The sequence below is a fragment of the Eulemur rufifrons genome, unplaced genomic scaffold (genome assembly GCF_041146395.1).
Source record: "Eulemur rufifrons isolate Redbay unplaced genomic scaffold, OSU_ERuf_1 scaffold_33, whole genome shotgun sequence".
In the NCBI taxonomy this organism is placed as follows: domain Eukaryota; kingdom Metazoa; phylum Chordata; class Mammalia; order Primates; family Lemuridae; genus Eulemur; species Eulemur rufifrons.
In genome coordinates, this window is record NW_027182816.1 from 2,791,567 (window position 1) to 2,805,851 (window position 14,285).

A 14,285-nucleotide genomic window follows, 5' to 3' on the forward strand; every position below is an offset into this window, starting at 1 on the left:
TAGATGGAGGGTACTTTTTTTTTTTTTTGTGGAGTCAGTGTGGATCGGTTGGTCAGGCCATCTGTCAATTCACTGGTTTGTTTTTATTATCCCCAGAGAGCAGATGTGGGCATGTGTTTGGCAGGTGAAAAGGGCGGATTCTGTTTCAGAGAATTAACGATGATCCCCATGGTCATCCCGGTCCTTTAATAATCCTTTACTTCATAAGCTGGAAATCCACCATGGTTCTATATACTCCTCTTTGCGTGGTAACAGGAAACTGGCTTGTTCCAAGAAGTATGCCTCAGAGCTTTTCAATTAACCACTACGTTGAAAATTATTTGCAGGTGTTCAGCTTTTCACCATAATTGTGATAACGTTTGTTTGTGCCTCCTGAAACCCAAGATGGCTGTCAAGAACATAACTATGCTGAGGCGTAGCTGACTTGGTTTTGCCTATTTTTGTTAGTGGAGACTGACAAGAATCCATTCTTCTAAGTATCATCTCACCATCATTTTTCCATTGTTTAAAAATGCAGGAAAATTTTACAAGTTAGCATTATAAATAGTAGCTGGAGGCTACGGTGTTTTTTTTTTTTTTTCCTGGTGGTCGGTGTGGATGTGTTGGTCAGGCCCTCTGTCAGTTCGCTGGTTTGTTTTTATTATCCCCAGAGAGGAGAAGTGGGCATGTGTTTGGCAGGTGAAAAGTGCGGATTCTGTTTCAGAGAATTAAACAGGATCCGCATGGTCATCTCATTCCTTTAAGAATCCTTTTCTTCATCAGCTGGGATTGCACCATGTTTCTATATACTCCTCTATGCGTGGGCACAGGTACCTGGCTTGTTCCAAGAAGTATGCTGGAGAGTTTTCAAATTAACCAGTACGTTGAAAATTATTTGCAGGTTTTCAGCGTTTCACCATAATTTTGATAACGTTTGTATGTGCCTCCTGAAACCCAAGAAGGCTGCGACGGACATAACTATGCTGAGGAGTAGCTGACTTGGTGTTGCCTATTTTTGTTAGTGGAGACAGACAAGAAGCCATTCTTCTAAGTATCATCCCACCACCATTTTTCCATTGTTTTAAAAGGCAGGGAAATTTTGCAAGTTAGCATTATAATTAGTAGCTGGAGGGTACGGTTTTTTTTTGTGTATGGTCGATGTGGTCGGGGGGGTCAGGCCCTCTGTCAGTTCGCTGGTTAGTTTTTATTATCCCCAGAGAGGAGAAGTGGGCATGTGTTTGGCAGGTGAAAAGTGCGGATTCTGTTTCAGAGAATTAAACAGGATCCGCATGGTCATCTCATTCCTTTAAGAATCCTTTGCTTCATCAGCTGGGATTCCACCATGTTTCTATATACTCCTCTATGCGTGGGCACTGGTACCTGGCTTGTTCCAAGAAGTATGCCTCAGAGCTTTTCAATTAACCAGTATGTTGAAAATCCTTTGCAGGTTTTCAGCGTTTCACCATAATTGTGATAAGGTATGTGCCTACTGAAACCAAATATGGCTGCTACGGACATAACTATGCTGAGGCGTAGAGGACTTGGTGTTGCCTATTTTTTTCAGAGGAGACTGACAAGAAGACATTCTTCTAAGTATCGTCCCACCATCATTTCTCCATTCTTTAAAAATGCAGGGAAATTGTGCAAATTGGCATTATAATTAGTAGCTGGAGGGTACTTTTTTTTTTGTGGGGTCGGTCAGGATGGGTGTTCAGGCCCTCTGTCAGATCGCTGGTTTGTTTTTATTATCCCCAGAGAGGAGTAGTGGGCATGTGTTTGGCAGGTGAAAATTTCGGATTCTGTTTCAGAGAATTAAACAGGATCCGCATGGTCATCTCATTCCTTTAAGAATCCTTTGCTTCATCAGCTGGGATTCCACCATGTTTCTATATACTCCTCTATGCGTGGGCACAGGTACCTGGCTTGTTTCAAGAAGTATGCTGGAGAGTTTTCAAATTAACCAGTACGTTGAAAATTATTTGCAGGTTTTCAGCGTTTCACCATAATTTTGATAACGTTTGTATGTGCCTCCTGAAACCCAAGAAGGCTGCGACGGACATAACTATGCTGAGGAGTAGCTGACTTGGTGTTGCCTATTTTTGTTAGTGGAGACTGACAAGAAGCCATTCTTCTAAGTGTCATCCCACCACCATTTTTCCATTGTTTTAAAATGCAGGGAAATTTTGCAAGTTAGCATTATAATTAGTAGCTGGAGAGTACGGTTTTTTTTTGTGTGTGGTCGATGTGGATAGGGGGTCAGACCCTCTGTCAGTTCGCTGGTTAGTTTTTAATATTTCCAGAGAGGAGAAGTGGGCATGTGTTTGGCAGGTGAAAAGTGCGGATTCTGTTTCAGAGAATGAAACAGGATCCGCATGCTCATCTTGTTCCTTTAGGAAACTTTTGCTTCATCAGCTGGAAATCCACCATGGTTCTATATACTCCTCTATGAGTTGGCACAGGTTACTGGCTTGTTCCAAGAAGTATGCCGCAGAGCTTTTCAATTAACCACTACGTTGAAAATTCTTTGCAGGTGTTCAGTGTTTCACCATAATTGTGATAACGTTTGTTTGTGCCTCCTGAAACCCAAGAAGGCTGCGACGGACATAACTATGATGAGGAGTAGCTGACTTGGTGTTGCCTATTTTTGTTAGTGGAGACTGACAAGAAGCCATTCTTCTAAGTATCATCCCACCACCATTTTTCCTTGTTTTAAAATGCAGGGAAATTTTGCAAGTTAGCATTATAATTAGTAGCTGGAGGGTACGGTTTTTTTTGTGTGTGTGGTCGATGTGGATGGGGGGATCAGGCCCTCTGTCAGTTCGCTGGTTAGTTTTTATTATCCCCAGAGAGGAAAAGTGGGCATGTGTTTGGCAGGTGAAAAGGGCGGATTCTGTTTCAGAGAATTAACGATGATCCCCATGGTCATCCCGTTCCTTTAATAATCCTTTACTTCATCAGCTGGAAATCCACCATGGTTCTATATACTCCTCTATGTGTGGGAACAGGTAACTGGCTTGTTCCAAGAAGTATGCCGCATAGCTTTTGAATTAAGCAGTGCGTTGAAAATTATTTGCAGGTTTTCAGTGTTTCACCATAATTCTTATAACGTTTGTATGTGTCTCCTGAAACCCAATATGGCTGCAACGGACATAAGTATGCTGAGGCGTAGCTGACTTAGTGTTGCCTATTTTTGTTAGTGGAGACTGACAAGAAGCCATTCTTCTGAGTATCATCCCACCACCATTTTTCCATTGTTTAAAAATGCAGGGAAATTTTGCAAGTTAGCATTATATTTAGTAGCTGGAGTACGGTTTTTTTTTTTTGTGTGTGTGGTCGATGTGAATTGAGGGGGTCAGGCTCTCTGTCAGTTCGCTGGTTAGTTTTTATTATCCCCAGACAGGAGAAGTGGGCATGTGTTTGGCAGGTGAAAAGGGTGGATTCTGTTTCAGAGAATTAACGATGATCCCCATGGTCATCCCGTTCCTTTAATAACCCTTTACTTCATCAGCTGGAAATCCACCATGGTTCTATATACTCCTCTTTGCGTGGTAACAGGTAACAGGCTTGTTCCAAGAAGTATGCCGCAGAGCTTTTCAATTAACCACTACGTTGAAAATTATTTGCAGGTGTTCAGCGTTTCACCATAATTGTGATAACGTTTGTTTGTGCCTCCTGAAACCCAAGATGGCTGCCACGAACATAACTATGCTGAGGCGTAGCTGACTTGGTTTTGCCTGTTTTTGTTAGTGGAGACTGACAAGAATCCATTCTTCTAAGTATCATCTCACGATCATTTTTCCGTTGTTTAAAAATGCAGGAAAATTTTGCAAGTTAGCATTATAATTAGTAGCTGGAGGCTACGGTGTTTTTTTTTTTTTTTTCCTGTGGTGTCGGTGTGGATGTGTTGGTCAGGCCCTCTGTCAGTTCGCTGGTTTGTTTTTATTATCCCCAGAGAGGAGAAGTGGGTATTAGTATGGCAGGTGAAAACAGCGGATCTGTTTCAAAGAATTAAACAGGATCCGCATGGTAATCCCTTTCCTTTAAGAATCCTTTGCTTCATGAGCTGGGAATCCACCATGGTCCTATATACTTCTCTATGCGTGGGCACAGGAAACTGGCTTGTTCCAAGAAGTATGCCTCAGAGCTTTTCAATTAACCAGTATGTTGAAAATCCTTTGCAGGTTTTCAGCGTTTCACCATAATTGTGATAACGTGTGTATGTGCCTACTGAAACCAAATATGGCTGCTACGGACATAACTATGCTGAGGCGTAGCTGACTTGGTGTTGCCTATTTTTGTCCGTGGAGACTGACAAGAAGCCATTCTTCTAAGTATCATCCCACCATCATTTCTCCATTGTTTAAAAATGCAGGGAAATTTTGAAAATTGGCATTATAATTAGTAGCTGGAGTGTACTTTTTTTTTTGTGGGGTCGGTCAGGATGGGTGTTCAGGCCCTCTGTCAGATCGCTGGTTTGTTTTTATTATCCCCAGAGAAGAGTAGTGTGCATGTGTTTGGCAGGTGAAAAGTGCGGATTCTGTTTCAGAGAATTAAACAGGATCCCCATGGTCATCTCATTCCTTTAAGAATCCTTTGCTTCATCAGCTGGGATTCCACCATGTTCCTATATACTCCTGTATGCGTGGGCACAGGTACCTGGCTTGTTCCAAGAGGAATGCTGGAGAGTTTTAAAATTAAGCAGTACGTTGAAAATTATTGGCAGGTTTTCAGCGTTTCACCATAATTTTGATAACGTTTGTATGTGCCTCCTGAAACCCAAGAAGGCTGCGACGGACATAACTATGCTGAGGAGTAGCTGACTTGGTGTTGCCTATTTTTGTTAGTGGAGACTGACAAGAAGCCATTTTTCTAAGTATCATCCCACCACCATTTTTCCATTGTTTTAAAATGCAGGGAAATGATGCAAGTTAGCATTATATTTAGTAGCTGGAGGGTGCGCTTTTATTTTGTGTGTGGTCGATGTGGAAGGGGGGGTCAGGCCCTCTGTCAGTTCGCTGGTTAGTTTTTATTATCCACAGAGAGGAGAAGTGGGCATGTGTTTGGCAGTTGAAAAGTTCGGATTCTGTTTCAGAGAATGAAACAGGATCCGCATGCTCATCCCGTTCCTTTAGGAAACTTTTGCTTCATCAGCTGGGAATCCACCATGGTTCTATATACTTCTCTATATGTGGGCACAGGTAACTGGCTTGTTCCAAGAAGTATGCCCCAGAGCTTTTCAATTAAGCAGTACGTTGAAAATTTTTTGCAGGTTTTCAGCGTTTCACCATAATTCTTATAACGTTTGTATGTGTCTCCTGAAACCCAATATGGCTGCCACGGACATAAGTATGCTGAGGCGTAGCTGACTTCGTCTTGCCTATTTTTGTTAGTGGAGACTGACAAGAAGCCATTCTTCTAAGTATCATCCCACCATCATTTTTCCATTGTTTAAAAATGCAGGGAAATTTTGCAAGTTAACATTATAATTAGTAGCTGGAGGGTACTTTTTTTTTTTTTTGTGGTGTCAGTGTGGATGGGTTGGTCAGGCCATCTGTCAATTCCCTGGATTGTTTTTATTATCCCCAGAGAGGAGAAGTGGGCATGTGTTTGGCACGTGTAAAGTGCGCATTCTGTTTCAGAGAATTAAACATTATCCGCATGGTCATCTCATTCCTTTAAGAATACTTTGCTTCATCAGCTGGGATTCCACCATGTTTCTATATACTCCTCTATGCGTGGGCACAGGTATATGCCTTGTTCCAAGAAGTATGTCGCAGAGCTTTTCAATTACCCAGTACGTTGAAAATTATTTGCAGGTGTTCACCGTTTCACCATAAGTGTGATACCGTTTGTTTGTGCCTCCTGAAACCGAGGAAGGCTGCGACGGACATAACTATGCTGAGGAGTAGCTGATTTGGTGTTGCCTGTTTTTGTTAGTGGAGACTGACAAGAATCCATTCTTCTAAGTATCATCTCACCATCATTTTTCCATTGTTTAAAAATACAGGAAAATTTTGCAAGTTAGCATTATACTTAGTAGGTGGAGGCTACGGTGTTTTTTTTTTTCTTTTTTTTCCTGTGGGGTCAGTGTGGATGTGTTGGTCAGGCCCTCTGTCAGTTCGCTGGTTTGTTTTTATTATTCCCATAGAGGAGAAGTGGGTATAAGTATGGCAGGTCAAAACTGCGGATCTGTTTCAGAGAATTAAACAGGATCCGCATGGTAATCCCGTTCCTTTAAGAATCCTTTGCTTCATGAGCTGGGAATCCACCATGGTTCTATATACTTCTCTATGCGTGGGCACAGGAAACTGGCTTGTTCCAAGAAGTATGCCTCAGAGCTTTTAACTTAACCAGTATGTTGAAAATCCTTTGCAGGTTTTGACCGTTTGACCATAATTGTGATAACGTGTGTATGTGTCTCCTGAAACCCAATATGGCTGCCAAGGACATAAGTATGCTGAGGAGTAGCTGACTTCGTGTTGCCTATTTTTGTCAGTGGAGACTGACAAGAAGCCATTCTTCTAAGTATCATCCAACCACCATTTTTCCATTGTTTTAAAAGGCAGGGAATTTTTGCAAGTTAGCATTATAATTAGTAGCTGGAGGGTACGTTTTTTTTTTGTGTGTGTGGTCGATGTGGATGGGGGAGTCAGGCCCTCTGTCAGTTCGCTGGTTAGTTTTTATTATCCCCAGAGAGGAGAAGTGGGCATGTGTTTGGCAGGTGAAAAGGGCGGATTCTGTTTCAGAGAATTAACGAGATCCCCATGGTCATCCCGTTCCTTTAATAATCCTTTACTTCATCAGCTGGAAATCCACCATGGTTCTATATACTCCTCTTTGCGTGGGAACAGGTAACTGGCTTGTTCCAAGAAGTATGCCGCAGAGCTTTTCAATTAACCACTACGTTGAAAATTATTTTCAGGTGTTCAGCGTTTCACCATAATTGTGATAACGTTTGTTTGTGCCTCCTGAAACCCAAGAAGGCTGCGACGGACATAACTATGCTGAGGAGTAGCTGACTTGGTGTTGCCTGTTTTTGTCAGTGGAGACAGACAAGAAGCCATTCTTCTAAGTATCATCCCACCATCATTTCTCCATTGTTTAAAAATGCAGGGAAATTTTGCAAATTGGCAGTATAATTAGTAGCTGGAGGGTACTTTTTTTTTGTGGGGTCGGTCAGGATGGGTGTTCAGGCCCTCTGTCAGATCGCTGGTTTGTTTTTATTATCCCCAGAGAAGAGTAGTGGGCATGTGTTTGGCAGGTGAAAAGTGCGGATTCTGTTTCAGAGAATTAAACAGGATCCGCATGGTCATCTCATTCCTTTAAGAATCCTTTGCTTCATCAGCTGGGATTCCACCATGTTTCTATATACTCCTCTATGCGTTGGCACAGGTACCTGGCTTGTTCCAAGAAGTATGCTGGAGAGTTTTCAAATTAACCAGTACGTTGAAAATTATTTGCAGGTATTCAGCGTTTCACCATAATTTTGATAACGTTTGTATGTGCCTCCTGAAACCCAAGAAGGCTGCGACGGACATAACTATGCTGAGGAGTAGCTGACTTGGTGTTGCCTATTTTTGTTAGTGAAGACAGACAAGAAGCCATTCTTCTAAGTATCATCCCACCACCATTTTTCCATTGCTTTAAAATTCAGGGAAATTTTGCAAGTTAGCATTATAATTAGTAGCTGGAGGCTACGGTGTTTTTTTTTTTTTTTTTCCTGGTGGGTCGGTGTGGATGTGTTGGTCAGGCCCTCTGTCAGTTCGCTGGTTTGTTTTTATTATCCCCAGAGAGGAGAAGTGGGTATCAGTATGGCAGGTGAAAACTGCGGATCTGTTTCAGAGAATTAAACAGGATCCGCATGGTAATCCCCTTCCTTTAAGAATCCTTTGCTTCATGAGCTGGGAATCCACCATGGTTCTATATACTTCTCTATGCGTGGGCACAGGAAACTGGCTTGTTCCAAGAAGTATGCCTCAGAGCTTTTCAATTAACCAGTATGTTGAAAATCCTTTGCAGGTTTTCAGCGTTTCACCATAATTGTGATAACGTGTGTATGTGCCTCCTGAAACCAAATATGGTTGCTACGGACATAACTATGCTGAGGCGTAGCTGACATGGTGTTGCCTATTTTTGTCAGTGGAGACTGACAAGAAGCCATTCTTCTAAGTGTCATCCCACTATCATTTCTGCATTGTTTAAAAATGTAGGGAAATTTTGCAAATTGGCATTATAATTAGTAGCTGGAGGGTACTTTCTTTTTGGTGGGGTCGGTCAGGATGGGTGTTCAGGCCCTCTGTCAGATCGCTGGTTTGTTTTTATTATCCCCAGAGAAGAGTAGTGTGCATGTGTTTGGCAGGTGAAAGTGCGGATTCTATTTCAGAGAATTAAACAGGATCCGCATGGTCATCTCATTCCTTTAAGAATCCTTTGCTTCATCAGCTGGGATTCCACCATGTTTCTATATACTCCTCTATGCGTGGGCACAGGTACCTGGCTTGTTCCAAGAAGTATGCTGGAGAGTTTTCAAATTAACCAGTACGTTGAAAATTATTTGCAGGTTTTCAGCGTTTCACCATAATTTTGATAACGTTTGTATGTGCCTCCTGAAACCCAAGAAGGCTGCGACGGACATAACTATGCTGAGGAGTAGCTGACTTGGTTGCCTATTTTTGTTAGTGGAGACAGACAAGAAGCCATTCTTCTAAGTATCATCCCACCACCATTTTTCCATTGTTTTAAAAGGCAGGGAAATTTTGCAAGTTAGCATTGTCGCGCCGCAGTTGCCAGCAAGTACGACACGACCAGTTGGAGTTCTTCCAGCAGTAGTTTAATGAGGCATCTACAACAGTTACATGGCGAGAGACCTCGAACAGGAAATGCAAGCTGCTTTTATAGCCCCGGATAGGTGTGTCCCACAAGCGTGTCCCACAGGGATAGGTGGAGGGCCTGACTACGCTTGTCCTGGGCGGGTACACTAGGAGGCCTAGACCGCTCCCCACAGCTCCCCCTTTTGTTTTTGCCTCATGATGAATGGAAGCCCCAGTCCGGATCTAGGGTCACAGTTCACCAAGGGGCGTATGGTCACCACTCTTCAGTGCAATGAGCGAGATCTCATGAAGGTGCAAGGGCTGACCACAAAACAGGGGTCGCGCGCCCTTCCCGGTGCAATGGGGACAAGCCCTCGGGGTGCAAGGGCCACGCCATGCTGTCAAGGGGAAGAGCGGTAGTTACCGTCCGTATGTAACATGCTTATCCACACTCCAGGAGGGGAGCCCTCATGAAGGGCAGCAAAGGCTTAAGCCATGACCGCCCGATCCCTCTGTTGTTGCCGTCGAACACGCATGAGTCCCCAGAACAGAAGGCCCAAACCAAGGCATCCCTGCAGACCCAGGGACCCGAGACCGGCCCACTCCCGAACACTGCGGAGAAGAGATAGAAAGGTTGGGAGGAGGCCATCAGTGAACATAGGATCTAACCGGGTAGAATTAATATGGGTAATTTCCACTTGAAGCTGAGCAGCTAGCCTAGAGAAATTGGAGGACCAAGTTCCCTGTAATAGATTAGCTGCGCGAGAGAGGTTGTTATACGGGACTGAAGTGATACACAGCCCTGGCAGCCGCGTCCGTTGTAAGGGTAGTGAAGCATAGGGACCCTGCAAGGGTGTAAGAATCATTGCCCGGAACCTCCCCAGACTCATTGGACCACGGGAGGTAGGGAAGACCCAAAGAGGCATTGGTGGTAAAAGGTCGAGGGAATATGTGTGAATCATGGGTCACCGGCAGGGGTCTCGGGAATACAGGCAGGATGGCCCAACGACGTTTCGCCCTGGACAGCACTCCCAGGGCGAGGAGGGTCATGGTCAGGGAAAGCAGAATCCGCCACAACAGCATCGTCGTCAGGAGCCGGCGAGGAAGCAGCAGGATGACTGAGGCGTCGCGTGAGGTGTGTCGGAACCCAGATAGGGTCCGGGGCGTCCTGTGGAAAAACACAAACAGCTCCCCTGGATCTGCTGAGAATCAGATCCGGTCCTTTCCATTGATTACAAAGTACATCTTTCCACATCACCCGCTCGGAAAGGGGGGGGCCAGGATCCACATGGCGATCTGCCGCTGAGCGACCACGGTCATCCAGCAGCAAAAAATTTAAAGTATATAGAGTAAGAGATAGGGCAGATTTGGGATACCTACCACCGCCCAAAGCCCCAGCCTTCCCCTTTTGTTTTTGTAAGTAGACTTTGATTGTGCCATGGGCGCGTTCTACAATGCCCTGGGCCTGGGGGTTATAGGGCAAGCCAGTGCAATGGGTAACGCTGAGACGGCGGCAAAATTGTTGAAAGGCCCGGGAAGTATAGGCCGGGCCGTTATCAGTCTTAAGGACCTCAGGCTTGCCCCAGGCAGCCCATGCTTCTAGACAGTGCGTGACAACATGACAGGCGCACTCTCCAGCTAAAGGAGTGGCGTGGATAACCCCAGAACAGGTGTCTACGGACACATGAACATAAGACAACTTACCAAACATGGGAATGTGAGTGACGTCCATCTGCCACACCTGGAGAGGCCGAAGGCCCCGCGGGTTGACGCCCACGGAAGGTTGTGAGCGGAAAGGTGCACAGTCCGCACACTGGAGGACCACTTCCCATGCAGAGGCGTGGGGGAGACCAAATTTAAGGCGTAAAGTACAAGCTGGGACATGGTACAACGAATGGAAGTTGCGGGCACTTTCCAAAGGAGAAGCAAGCCAACATAATTTCGTGGCCCGATCCGCCAGGGCATTGCTGGCAGCCATAGGTCCAGGCAAGAGCGAGTGGGCCCGAATATGAGTGATAAAGAACCTCGCACTGCGCGAGTGGATGGCTGACTGGACAGCACAGAATAAAGAGAATACTGTGCTCCGTGGGTTCAAGGCATGAGACACTTCTAACAACCGAACAGCCTGAACGACATAGACAGAATCAGAGACAATGTTGAGTGGTCCTGGGAAAGTACGGAGGACCAACTCAACGATGGCACATTCCACATGCTGAGGGGAAGAGTAAGGAAAAGAAGCGGTGAAGGCCTGGCCATTGACAACATAACTACCCGTACTATTAGAGGACCCATCAGTATAAACTGTAGTAGCATTGGGAAGAGGGTCAGAAGACGTGACACGGGGGAAGATAATCTGATGTCGCAGAGAAAACTGAAGAAGAGGGTGCTTGGGGAAATGATTGTCTATAACACCAGAAAAAGAGCATCGAAGGACTGCCCAACTGTCTACCGAGGCACAGAGAATCTGTACTTGAGCTCTAGTATAGGGGCAATGGAGAACAGAAGGATGGGCCCCAAAATGAGTTAAGGAGAGTTTAAGCGCAGACAACGCGAGATCAGCAACCGCGGTAGGATAGTGCTCAATGGCCCGTCGCGGAGAGGTATGCGCGTGAATCCAGAGCAGAGGGCCCTCCTGCCAAAGAACTGCAGTAGGTGTCTCCAAAGAGGGCAAAAGGCAAAGAGAAAAAGGCTGATCAGGCTGGATCCGAACCAACTGGGCGTGCTGTATCACCTCCTCGACCAGCCGAAGGGCCTGTCGTGTGTCAGGAGTCAGAACGCGAGGGGACAATATGTCTGAATCACCCTCCAGCACCCGGAACAAAGGGCTCAGCTGTGCTGTGGACAGGCGAAGATAAGGGCGAAGCCAATTGATGTCACCTAGTAACTTTTGGAAATCATTTAGGGTGTGAAGACCATCTACCAGAATAGTAATTTTTTGAGGATGAATGGACAAGGGGCCTATATGGGCCCCCAAAAACTCCCCTATATTACCTTCCTGAACCTTTTCGGGTGCTAAGTGCAGCCCGTAGGAAGAGAAATGGGCACACAAAGTGGCATAAGCACGGTGAAGATATGAAGGGTCGGAATGACAAAGAAGAAGATCATCCATGTAATGTAGAATCCTAATCGAAGGAAAGGTGTGGCACACGGGAGCTACAGCTGCTGCCACATACAGTTGACACATGGTTGGGCTGTTGGCCATCCCCTGAGGTAAGACTCTCCAGTGATAGCGAGAGTCAGGCTCTTCATGATTTGGGGAAGGAACAGTGAAGGCGAAACGTTCTCTATCATCGGGGTGCAGCGGGATAGAGAAAAAACAATCCTTAATATCTACAATAAGGAGATGCCAAAATCGGGGCAAGGTGGAGAGAAGAGGGAGACCGCGCTGCACCGGACCCATGATCTGCATTTGTTCGTTGACTGCACGAAGATCGTGCAACAGTCGCCACTTGCCTGATTTTTTCTGAATAACAAAAATAGGAGTGTTCCAAGGGGAGCGAGAGGGTTCCAAGTGTCCCAACCGAAGCTGCTCAGCGACTAGCTCACGTGCAGCGGAGAGTTTGGGAGTGGAGAGGGGCCACTGAGGCACCCAAACCGGCTTCTCCGTAAGCCATGGGATGGGTATCGGTTGCTCCTCAGTGGCCCCTACGAAAAACCCAGACCATGCCGAGGGGGGCGAGGCTGAGGCTCAACGGGTTCGGTTCTGCCTTGCAGCCGAGACCCCAGTCCCCTTCCAGGAACATAGCCCATCTCTCGCATCATATGTTGACTTTGTGGCGAATACTCATTAGTGAGACGAAGGGCCATTTGACTCAAAACATCTCTGCCCCAGAGGTTAACAGGGAGAGGCATCACATAAGGGCGAAATGTGCCCTGATTGCCTTCAGAGTCCTTCCAGTGAAGATGAGCAGCACTTAGATCAGGGGCGGCAGCATAGCCAAGACCCTGAAGTGTCTGGGTGGAAGGGACAGTGGGCCATGCGGATGGCCACCACTTAGATGACATGACACTGGAGTCGGCTCCCGTGTCCAACAAACCTGAAAAAGACTTTCCTTGTATTATAAGGGGGAGCATAGGTCTCTCACCCATATGAAGGGACAGATATGCAGCATTGACCTCAGAACTGCCAAAACCCGCTGTCCCCCGTGTACGGGGGGCAGCGGGAAATCGTGCATGGAGGCTCGGGAGCAAGAGCAACTGAGCAATCCGATCCCCTGGGCAAATGGAAACGACCCCTCTGGGAGCCGTCGCCAATATCTGTACTGTACCTGTAAAATCAGAATCTATAACTCCTGGATGGATAAGCAAGCCCCGCAAGGTTGAGGAAGAGCGACCAATCACTAGACCCACAGAGTCTGGGGGCAAGGGTCCCTTAAAATCCGAAGGAATTGGCTGACACCCCATTTCAGGGGTCAATACTGTGAGGGTGGTGGCACGGAGGTCCAATCCTGCGGAACCCGAAGTGGCTCGCCGGACCTCCCTTGGGGCGTTAGTGACGGCGATTGCAGCTGAGGCATCAGCGCTGGCGTCGCCGGGGACTGATGGAAGGCCCCATACATTTGCGGGCCCTGGGGTCGAGGGCCCTCCCTCCCGTTTTTTGGCACATTAAAGACCTTAGGCCGAGCACCTCCAGCGGGGGCACTCCCTGCAGGGTCCAGGGGCCGCCCCCGAAGATCCTTGACGGATCGACATTCAGAGGCCAAATGACGCCCCTTGCCACAGCGCGAGCAGATTTCCAGCACCGCACGGGAAGGCCGGGGGCGCGGGCGCGAAGAAGCCCGGCACTGTCGCCGTATGTGCCCTCGTTGACTGCAGTTATAGCAGGTCACATTGGCACTCTCCCGGGCAGCCACGATAGCGGCTGCCAGTCCTGCAGAGGTCAGTGGGCCCCCGATCTCCCGGCAAGCTTTAAGCCAAGCGGTAAGGCCCTTGTTCTTCCAAGGAACGATGGCATTGCGGCAGGCTTCAGTGCACTGCTCAAACACTAGTTGTTCTACCAGGGGCATCGCCGTGTCAGCATCCCCGAAAATGCGGGCCGCACATTCCACCATACGAGCCACGAAATCAGAAAAAGGCTCTGTAGGTCCCTGAACCACTTTGGTTAAGTTACCTGGAACCTGTCCCCAATTAGGCAGCTGCTGCCAAGCTTTTATGGCCAATTGGTTAATCTGAGCATATACTTGTACGGGGAAACAGGTTTGATTGTTCTGCCACTGACCCAAACCCAATAGCATATCAGCTTTCCAAGCGGGTTGACCCTGTTGAGCATTAACACGGGCTTGGTTGACACAAGCCTCCTGGTAAAGGGATTTCCAATCTAAATACTGCCCGGTGGATAAACAAGCCCGCACAGTGCTGGCCCAATCACTAGGAGTCATAGCGTGGGCAGCCAAACGATCTAGCAGGCCCCTAGTATAAGCGGCATTGCAACCGTAAGCCTGCACTGCCTGGGCCAGGTCTTTCAGTAGCTTGTAGTCGAGTGGCTCATGGTGCCGT